Source organism: Lolium perenne, chromosome 7 (genome assembly GCF_019359855.2).
Source record: "Lolium perenne isolate Kyuss_39 chromosome 7, Kyuss_2.0, whole genome shotgun sequence".
Lineage (NCBI taxonomy): Eukaryota > Viridiplantae > Streptophyta > Magnoliopsida > Poales > Poaceae > Lolium > Lolium perenne.
Window position 1 is genome coordinate 194476425 of NC_067250.2, and position 11846 is coordinate 194488270.

An 11846-nucleotide genomic window follows, 5' to 3' on the forward strand; every position below is an offset into this window, starting at 1 on the left:
ATAGGCAAAGGATGGAATATGAAGTATCATACCATTCAATAGACGCAATTGTAGGTATGCATAAAGGAGATGATTCACCTTTGCGCGACATGTTGGCGATGACGCACATGATGCGGTGAAGACCGAAGTTCACCCCGTATCATCTCCCCCACTTGAAAAAGAGTTGTCCTCGACGATAACTCTCCAAGAGCATGTATTTGAGGTTGATGAAAAGAACACTTGAATGTCCCTTCACTTGTCATGAACCCTATCAATAGCACAATAAAAACAAATAAACACTCAAAGCATAGCCAACGTTCAAGTTTAGCAATAGGCATTAAGTAGAATGAAGTCACCTTATCAAAATGTTGGTGTGCTCTCATTAGGGGATCTTGTGTAGTATATGTATGTGGTCAAAACCACTCACTAGAGCTCATCTGTAAGCACGAATTTGTACCTTCCCAAAACAAACACCAAGCAAAATGTGTGTGTGTGTGATAGAGGGGTGCATCATCAAGAACATATCCATTCTTGTTCACACCACCATTAGCACAACACAATATTATCAAGCATGATGCGTATGCAAGGTCAACGTGCAAGCAACTCGGTTGAACATCTTCCACATGTGGAAACATAAAAACTTCAAAATGTGAGAAGATTATGATGTCCATCTCATTTAGAAACTCATTTTCATTGTTGCACTCAAATAATTAAAAAGAGAAAATGTTCAACGTCCTTGAAGCAACAAGAGGAATGATAGCCTGCAAGAACACAAGGTCATTCATGCATATTTTCGTGAAACTATTATTTGCGGTTTTTATATCGTGTCCCAACAAGGAGCGTATAGTAGGAGGATGCTTATCTGCGGTGTTTCTATCACACCCAAGGTGTCACAAGTCTTAGGTGAATTGGCTGCAAGAATTGAAATAGAAAATGGTGAGTATAAATGATAGGATTTTGGAGTGTTGATAATGCAATAAAGTAAAGTGCATAAAAGTAAACAATTAACAAGAATTAAACGGGTTTCTGCAGGTGAAAAGTAGGCGCGGGGTGATTCAGATCATGGAGATAATGAATGTTCCTGGTGAAATAAAGTGATAAGTGAATATGATTATTTATATTTATATCCGAGAAGGCAAGCAACCCATAAGAGAGAAAAACTCCTCTTGATAGATGATACGTCCAAAACGTATCTACTTTCCCGAACACTTTTGCTATTGTTTTGCCTCTAATTTGTGTATTTTGGATGCAACTAACACGGACTAACGCTATTTTCAGCAGAACTGCTCTGGTGTCTCGTTTTTGTGCAGAAATCCAACTTTCAGGAAAATCCTCGGAATTTATGCGAAAGGTCCTATTTTCCCAGAATATTGACGGGGCCAGAAGGGCAAGCCAGGTGGGGGCCCGAGGCCCCCACACACTAGGCCGGCGCGGCCCAGGAGGGGGGCGCGCCGCCCTATTGTGTGGCCGCCTCGGCTGGCCCCCGACGCCCTCCTTTGGACTACTTAACGCCTTCGACCTAAAAACGCACGGGGGTTAGAAGAAATCGCCAGAAGACATCCAGTACGCCGCCACCATCGCGAAACTCCGTCTCGGGACCAGAAACTCCGTTCTAGCACTCCGCCGGGACGGGGAATTGGAGGAGATCATCGCCATCATCACCACCGACGCCTCTCCATCGACCAGCCATGTTTCCCCCATCCATGTGTGAGTAATTCCCCCGCTATAGGCTGAAGGGGATGGTAGGGATTGGATGAGATTGGTCATGTAATAGCATAAGATTGTTAGGGCATAGTGCCTAGTATCCGTAATTGGTACTTTTATGATATTGTTGCAACTTGTTATGCTTAATGCTTGTCACTAGGGCCCGAGTGCCATGATCTCAGATCTGAACATGTTATCAATTCATGATGATATTCATTGCTTTATGATCTTACCTGCAAGTTGTATACACGTATTGTTGTCCGGAACCCGAGGCCCCAAAGTGACAGAAATTGGGACAACCGAAGGGGAAGGCGGTGATATGAGGATCACATGTGTTCACGGAGTGTTAATGCTTTGCTCCGGTGCTCTATTAAAAGGAGTGTCTTAATTTCCAGTAGATTCCCTAGAGGCCCGGCTGCCACCGGCTGGTAGGACAAATGATGTTGTGCAAGTTTTTCATTGCGAGCACGTACGACTAAATATGGAACACATGCCTATTGATTGATTAGTACTTGGATACCGTTTTATTATTATCTGCAAATGCCCTGCTTTGATTGTTACATGAGTTTCTCTCATCCATGCAACGCCCGTTCATCCATCACTGTGCCTACGATATTTTAATCTCTGCTGTTTACTATAATCACTACCTTGTCTTTGTTACTTTCTTCTTGTTATTTCATTACATTACTCTATCGCTATAAAACTGTTACTACTGATAAACTCTTGCGAGCAAGTCTGTTTCCAGGTGCAGCTGAATTGACAACTCCGCTGTTAAGGCTTTCAAGTATTCTTTATCTCCCCTTGTGTCGAATCAATAAATTGGGTTTTACTTCCCGCGAAGACTGTTGCAATCCCCTATACTTGTGGGTCATCAAGACTATTTTCTGGCGCTGTTGCCGGGGAGCATTGCTTTATTTGCAAGTTCACTTGGATTGATATTGTTCGCTGCAAATTCTCCATCATGGGTAAACCTCGCGATACTAAAGTCGCCATATTACCATCCACTACAAGAAAAGGTACAACTCTGAGTACCTCTGCTGCTCTTGATTCACCATCTGTGATAGATAAACTTGTTTCACCACCACAAGCTTCACATGCTGGTACTTCTGCTAGATCTGAAAATTCCTCTTATAATTTTCATGATGCTTCTGTTGTGCTTGATAATGATGGTTCGTTAGGATCTTTTCTAGATGCTACAATTGCTAGGTCTAGACAAATTGAAAATACTGAAACTCCTAATGAAAATGCTGCTACACCGGTTAATTCACCTGAGTCTGTTGAATACTCTAGCGATGATCTTGATGAAGATTATGTAGAACTTGATGATGATTTTATTGATAAATGCAATGCTACTACTGATGCAAGAAAAATTAAAAAGTTGCTTGCACAACATACTGTTAGATATAAACTGTCTCCTGATCCTAAATTTGCCACATCTCCTATAAACATTAACGATAAGGATTATGATTTTTCTCTTGATTTGTCTCATATATCTATTGTGGAGAAAACACCTTTTTATGGTACTGAAAAAGAAAGTGCTGTAGAACACATGATTGAGTTATCTACTCTGAGTAGCTTGTTTTCTGATGATGTTAAGAAGCGTACTTATTTCGTTGCTAAATTTTTTCCATTCTCATTAAAGGAAGATGCTAAAACTTGGTATAATAGTTTGCCACCTGATTCTATGAATAGTCCAAAAGAATTGCTTGATGTTTTCTTCCGGAAATACTTTCCTGCTAGTGCTCAACATATTGCTTTGCAGAGAATCTATAATTTTGATCAGGAAGATAGAGAGAAATTGCCTGAGGCTTGGGCTAGATTTTGCTCTCTTATTAGAGCTCGGCCTGAACATAATTTGGAAAAGCATGATTTACTTGATATATTTTATAGTGGACTAACCATTGAGTCTAGGGCATACCTGGATAGTTGTGCTGGTTGTGTTTTCAGGAAAAGAACTCCAGACGACGCTGAAGAATTATTGGCGAGAATAGGCCGGAATCATGATGATTGGTCTACACCTGAACCAACCCTGACACCGATATTGAAGAAGAGGCGGATGATTAAATTAAATGATGAAGATATGAGGGAAGCCAAGAAATCTCTTAAAGAGAAGGGTATTAAATCCGAAGATGTGAAGAATTTACCTCATATAGAAGATTTATGTGAGATCACTCCCCCTTCATCCATGATTGAGGTACACTCTCTTGAACGCTTTACTAGGGAAGATATTCCGTATTCAAAACCTCCTGCTCAATGCTTAGATGAGTTTGATAATTATATTGTTAAGCAAGAAAATTTTAATATGAGAATAGAGAATCATTTAATGGAAAATTCTCAAGCTATTAGTGAATTGCATGGTATTGTGGAGAGAACCTCCAATGATGTTAAGATGCTTTGTAAACATTTTCATATGGTGCAAACTCAAATTGATCAACTCACTAAAGTACAAAATGACTTGTTAAAAAACAATTCTAAAGAAAGACATGCTTATGAAGTAACAACTAGAGGCGGTGTTTCTACCCAGGATCCTCTATATCCTGAAGGGCATCCCAAAAGAGTTGAACAAGATTCTCAACGAACTGAAACTAGTGCTCCATCTAAGAAAAAGAAAAAGAAACATAAAACTGTTGTAGAATCCTCTGAGCCTGTTAATGATCCTAATAGTATTTCTATTTTTGATGCTGAAACTGAAAGTGGTAATGAACATGATAAAGATAATGATAAGAATGATGCTTCTGATAAAGAAGAGGTTGAAGAAGAACCTGAAAAGCATGCTAAAAATAAAAAGTACACTAAAGAAGATTTTATTGCTAAAAAACATGGTAACGAAAGAGAACCTTGGGTTCAAAAGCAAATGCCTTTTCCTGCTAAGAAACTAAAATCAAAGGAAGAAGAACACTATAATAAATTTTGTGATTGGATGAAACCTTTATTCCTGCAAATTCCTTTGACTGATGCTATTAAATTGCCTCCTTATTCAAAGTATATGAAAGATATTGTCTCTAACAAAAGGAAAATTCCTAATGAGGAGATTTCCACTATGCTTGCTAATTATTCTTTCAATGGTAAGGTTCCAAAGAAGCTTGGCGACCCAGGTATACCGACTATTCCTTGTTCTATTAAGAATAATTATGTTAGAACTGCTCTATGTGATTTGGGAGCAGGTGTTAGTGTTATGCCTTTTTCTCTTTATAAGAGACTTTATTTAGATAAGTTGATACCAACTGATATATCTTTGCAAATGGCTGATAAATCTACTGCTATTCCTGTTGGTATATGTGAGGATGTTCCTGTTCAAGTTACTAATAATTGCTTAATATTAACTGATTTTGTTGTGTTGGAAATGCCTGAAGATGATAATATGTCTATTATTCTTGGGAGACCTTTTCTTAACACCGCAGGGGCTGTTATTGATTGCAATAAAGGAAAAGTTACTTTCAATGTTGATGACAAGGAGCATACCGTTTATTTTCCCAAGAGGATTGAGAAAGCATGTGGAGTTAATACAATTTCTAATGTGAGAACTATCAAAGTGGGAACTATTGATTGTCCAATATATGAGCCTAAAGAAGAATATCAAACTCTTGTGATTGGATTCGTATCAATACAATACAAGGTAACATGATTGATTTGAGGTTTAATTCTTCTTATGTTATGTAAAATTTATTTGGTGGCAAGACTTGATCACCCTTGTTAACAAGTACATTTTATATGCATAGAAGAGCTAAACAACATCTCTTTCTTCCTCCACTTGATCTACTTGCTGTAGCACTTTTGTTTTGCAAAGTTCTTTAGTTAATTAGAGATTTCAAAATCTTTTTCTGCCCTGTAATAATAAATTTAACACCCAGAAATGTGCATTTTTCAAAGTTTTCAAAAATTCACAAAAATTATACCATTGGTCCTATTTTTCGACGAGGCACCTGGGAACACCTGGGGATGACCAGTGGGGCACCCCAGGGTGGCACCCCACAGGCCGGCGTGGCCTGGAAGGGGGGCGCGCCACCCTGGTGTGTGGGCCCCTCCTTGCCCCACCACTTCATCTCTTCCTCCCACTCTCTTCTCTCTCCCGAAAAAACTCGCACCAGATTTCTCTCACTCGCGTTTCTGCTCAAGAGCTCAAGATTTCTCAATCTCTTTGCTCAACCCAGATTTCTGTCTGAAATTTGGCACATTTGCTCTCCGGTAGGTGACTCCTCCGATCACCCAAGTAGAATTTTGTTTGGTTGAGTATATCTTGAATATTTTGCTGCTGTAGGTAACATGTTTAGTGAGCTTGCATGCTTGTTCTAAGTGGTAAAAACTAGTTTTGATGCATGATTAGTACTCTAGCAAGTTCCTATGGTAGTTTCCCTCAAATATATGTCACCAAATCAAATTTTATAATGATTGTTGAAAAATTTCAGAAAATGGAAAGGAGTAGGCACCAACTCAACCAACAAGAATTGGAGGTGCAACAAGTTATGAGAGTTCACCGCGAAGAAGGAGTATACCCCTCTTACTACCCGTGCGTTGATTTTATGAGAAGTGCAGGAATCTTGAGAGATGTTCAGAATCTAATTTCTCGTGCAGGGTTGGATGATTTTATTGTTGGTGAACCGTGCCAATATGCAAAATTGACTATGTCCGTAGTGCAGGATTTTGAATTCAATTGGTCGCAAACTAACCCCATGGTTCGGTACAAAATTTATAATAAAACTGTCAACTTGCCATTCAATGATTTTTGTGCAGCAATTAGAGTGCCGCAATGGGGATCATGCGAGAAGATAAGGGGATCGCCGCAAGAGCTCTTGAACCTCTTCAAGATGATTTGTCATAGAAGAAACTTCTCAGAGGATGGTGGTAAAATCAGTAGCATTCAACTCCCAGCTATTCGCTACTTTGCTTATTTCATTACTAAGTGTGTTCTTGCTAGAAAGAATGCAAGTAAATTATCTATCCAGGATTTAGCTTTTCTAGCTGCTGCATTGCAAGGTAATAAGACCTATAATTTGGGTGCTTTGATAGCCTATAGACTTGCTACTAACCGTGAGAAGGGCGGAATTTGTGGAGGTCTCATCGCCTCCCATTTATTAGCTATGCATGGTGTAGAACCTCACCATCTTGATATTCAGTTTCCCATAGAGAAACTTGACATTGTATCCATGATTAAACATGAATTTGTTTCTGATTCATCTAATTTGGGTAACCTGTTTTACAAGATGACATTTTACAAGAAAACTTGGAGAACAACTAAGAAAACTGAAAAACTAGTAGGATTGCCTGCACCTGTTCTATTTAACCTTGATTCCAGGGAGGATTGGTCAGTCACGGAAGGTGCACTGAATGCATACATAGAGGGAGGAGGCCATCATACAAGAGGCAACATGGAGGAGGCCGTGTTGGAGATATGCCCAAAAGGCAATAATAAAAGTGGTTATTATATATCTTTATGTTTATGATAAATATTTATATACCATGCTATAATTGTATTAACCGAAACATTGATACATGTGTGTTATGTAAACAAACAATGAGTCCCTAGTAAGCCTCTTAACTAGCTTGTTGATTAATAGATGATTAGTTTCATAATCATGAACATTGGATGTTATTAATAACAAGGTTATATCATTATATGAATGATGTAATGGACACACCCATTTAAGCGTAGCATAAGATCACGTCATTAAGTTATTTGCTATAAGCTTTCGATACATAGTTACCTAGTCCTTATGACCATGAGATCATGTAAATCACTTATGCTGGAAAGGTACTTTGATTACATCAAACGCCACTGCGTAAATGGGTGGTTATAAAGGTGGGATTAAGTATCCGGAAAGTATGAGTTGAGGCATATGGATCAACAGTGGGATTTGTCCATCCCGATGACGGATAGATATACTATGGGCCCTCTCGGTGGAATGTCGTCTAATGTCTTGCAAGCACATGAATAAGTTCATAAGAGACCACATACCACAGTACGAGTAAAGAGTACTTGTCAGGAGACGAGGTTGAACAAGGTATAGAGTGATACCGATGATCAAACCTCGGACAAGTAAAATATCGCGTGACAAAGGGAATTGGTATCGTATGTGAATGGTTCATTCGATCACTAAGTCATCGTTGAATATGTGGGAGCCATTATGGATCTCCAGATCCCGCTATTGGTTATTGGTTGGAGAGAGATCTCAACCATGTCTACATAGTTCGCGAACCGTAGGGTGACACACTTAAGGTTTGATGTTGTAATAGTAGAACTTGAATATGGAATGGAGTTCGAAGTATTGTTCGAAGTCTCGGATGGGATCCCGGACATCACGAAGAGTTCCGGAATAGTCCGGAGAATAAGATTCATATATAGGAAGTCATTTTATAAGTTTGAAAATGATCCGGTGCATTTATGGAAGGTTCTAGAAGGTTCTAGAAAAGTCCGAAAGAAATCACTAAGGAAGGAGGAGTCCCGGAGGGACTCCACCTCCCCATGGCCGGCCAACCCTAGAGGAGGGAGTCCAAGGTGGACTCCACCAAGGGGGCCGACCACCCCCCTTCATGGAAGGGTGGGAATCCCACTTGGGTGGGAGTCCCACCTTGGGTAGGTTTCCCTACTACATGGAAGGTTTTGGGTTCGGGTCTTATTCGAAGACTTGTAGTCCAACACTTGGGGTTCCACCTATATAATGAGGGGCATAGGGGAGGGGGCCGGCCACCACAAGCCACCAAGCTGGCCGCACCCCTTGAGGCCGGCCACCCCCTCTCCCAAACCCTAGCCGCCCCTCTCTCCTCCACCTCTCCCGCACGCTTAGCGAAGCTCTGCCAGAGTTCTCCATCGCCACCGCCACCACGCCGTCGTGCTGTCGGAGTCAAGGAGGAGCTACTACTTCCGCTGCCCGCTGGAACGGGGAGAAGGACGTCGTCTTCATCAACACCTAACGTGTGACCGAGTACGGAGGTGCTGCCCGATCGTGGCACCGTGATCAAGATCTTCTACGCGCTTTTGCAAGCGGCAAGTGATCGTCTACCGCAGCAACAAGAGCCTCATCTTGTAGGCTTTGGAAATCTTCAAGGGTGAGTCTCGATCATCTCCTCGTTGCTCCCGTCTTCTAGATTGCATCTTGGCTTGGATTGCGTTCTCGCGGTAGGAAATTTTTTGTTTTCTATGCAACGAATCCCTACAGTGGTATCAGAGCCGTGTCTATGCATAGATGGTTGCACGAGTAGAACACAATTGTTTTGTGGGCGTTGATGCTTATGTTGTCTTTAGTTCGAGTACTTTGCATCTTTGTGGCATGGTGGGATGAAGCGGCTCGGGCTAACTTTACATGACCGCGTTCATGAGACTTGCTCCACGTTCGACATGCAACTTGTATTGCATAAGTGGCTTTGCGGGTGTCTGTCTCTCCCACCATAGTGAAGATTCAATTTACTCTTTCTATTGACAACACTAGTATCACCGTTGTGGTTCATGTTCGTAGGTAGATTAGATCTTACTCGAAAACCCTAAACCACGTAAAATATGCAAACCAAATTAGAGACGTCTAACTTGTTTTTGCAGGGTTTGGTGATGTGATATGGCCATAATGTGATGATGAATATGTATGAGATGATCATTATTGTATTGTGGCAATCGGCAGGAGCCTTATGGTTGTCTTTAAATTTCATGTTGAGTAGTATTTCAAAGTAGTTGTAATAGTTGCTACATGAGGTGAACAACCATGAAGATGGCGCTATGGACCTTGACGCTACGCCGACGATGATGGAGATCATGCCCGTTGATGATGAAGATCATGTCCGTGCTTTGGAGATGAAGATTGAAGGCGCAAAGACTAAAGGGCCATATCATATCACATATATGAATTGCATGTGATGTTAATCCTTTATACATCTTATTTTGCTTAGAACGCGACGGTAGCATTATAAGATGATCCCTCACATTAATATCAAGATAATAAAGTGTTCTCCCCTCATATGCACCGTTGCACAGTTCGTCGTTTCGAAGCATCTCGTGATGATCGGATGTGATAGACTCAACGTTCACATACAACGGGTGTAAGCCATGTTGCACACGCGGAATACTTGGGTTTGCTTGACGAGCCTAGCATGTACAGACATGGCCTCGGGACAACGGAAACCGAAAGGTTGAACACGAGTCATATGGATGATATGATCAACATGTTGATGTTTACCGTTGAAACTACATCATCTCACGTGATGATCGGTTTTGGTGTAGTGGATGTGGATCGTGTACCACTTAACAACTATGAGGGATGTTGTATTAAGTGGGAGTTCATTAGTAATTAGTTTAAAACATGAACTAATTATCATAAACATAGTCTAAGTAGTATTTTGGCATCCGTTTTCTACCAAGCGCTAGTCTTGTTATTGAGATAGAAATACTGTTAAAATCTGAAAATAAACTTTACGGACTGGTACCGTATTGTTAAAGAAACAAGAAATGATTAAGTCCTATTGCAAACTTTTAGTAAACCTCACATTGTTGATTCAAAGAGCTATGGTTTCAATTAGTACCTAAAGTTATCTTGTCTCCGTGAAACTTGAAGTTCAAATCTGTTTGAAAAGTAAGGAGCTAAAAATTTTGTTTTCAGAAATAATCAAGGTATGAGATATATGTGATATCTAAGACCTTATTGCAAGATGATAGAATATAATTTGGTGAGACTACATAAACTCATAAGTTTTATGGGAATGTAGGAAGGTTGAAGACGCAAGGCGTCCCAATCCTCCAACTATTGGCGCACTAACGATATTCGCATATCCATGAAGTGATCGTCCTTAGTATGCACCGTTGCTAAGACTCGTCGTTTCGAAGCATCTCGTGATGATCGGGTGTGATAGATTCTACGTGTGCATACAACGGGTGCAAGCCAGATTTGCACATGCGAATACTGAGGTTAAAATTTTACGAGCCTAGCATGTATAGACATGGTCTCGGAAAAGTCGTCATGATATGATGGATAAAATTATGAGTGAAATTGTTCATCATATTACAAAGTTACTAATAGTGAAATCTGAAACACTTGTCATATGATGATCAACTTCAAAGTAAGAACCTCAAGGTTATTGGTATTTGACCAACAAAACTAGAAGTTATTGAAGGTGAAGTGTTTTCTGAGAATGAGGAAAGCTAAAAGAGAAACTACAAAAGATATTTTGACAGAAAGAAAGAAAAGACTAAAAAGTCTAGCTCAGGTGTATATAAATGATATACATGTTATGGATGTATTCCTCATTTGGTCACACAATGAAATTCTTGGGTATTTGTACCATATTGGTTGGTATGAAGTGTCATACAAAACAACACAATACAAGAATACAATGGCCTAAGTGACTGATAAGGAATATGGTAATAATGCACGTCTGGAACATAATAAAGTGTTATTATGTTTGTCGTTGGCATTCTACCTAGCCCTTAGAATTTATAATAAAGAACTTAATAATTGTTATTTTGCTCTGGTCAAATGAAAACAATGAGTTGTTCAAATTATGATATTACTCCATGTACGATGGATAAGTTATTATGAATCTTAATGGTGAAAACACACATACATAATACTGACGCTAAAATGTCATAAGGCAAATGATTTGAATTCCACTTATTTGTGGAACCGCCATATAGGTCATATTAGAAAGGAACGCATGAAGGAACTCCATGCAAATGGATTTTTGGAGTCATTCGATTTTTGAATCGTTTGGCGCTTGCAAATCTTTTCTAAAAGAGAATGACTAAAATACCGTTCATAGGCCAAGAGTTGAACGGGCAACTAACTTAGTGGAAACATACATGATGATATATGTGGTTCACTGGGCATAGTTGTGTGCGGGAGATTCTTCTACTTCATAAAAACTTCCAACAATGAATTGATTATATATATGTGGATATATTCGATAAGGAAGAAGTTTGAAACATTTGAATAGATTCAAATAAATTTCAGCATGAAGTGGAAATCATCGTAATAGAAAAGTCAAATATCTATGATTAGATCATAGTGGAAATATTTGAATTACGAGTTTTAGCGAACATCTAAGAGAGTTATGAAGTTGTTCTATAACTCACGTTTCTTGGAGTATCATAATGATGATGGAGTATCCGAGAGATGAATCCAAACCTTGTTGGATCAATGATGAGATAAAATATTGATGCCATTATATTTTTGTGGATTATGCTT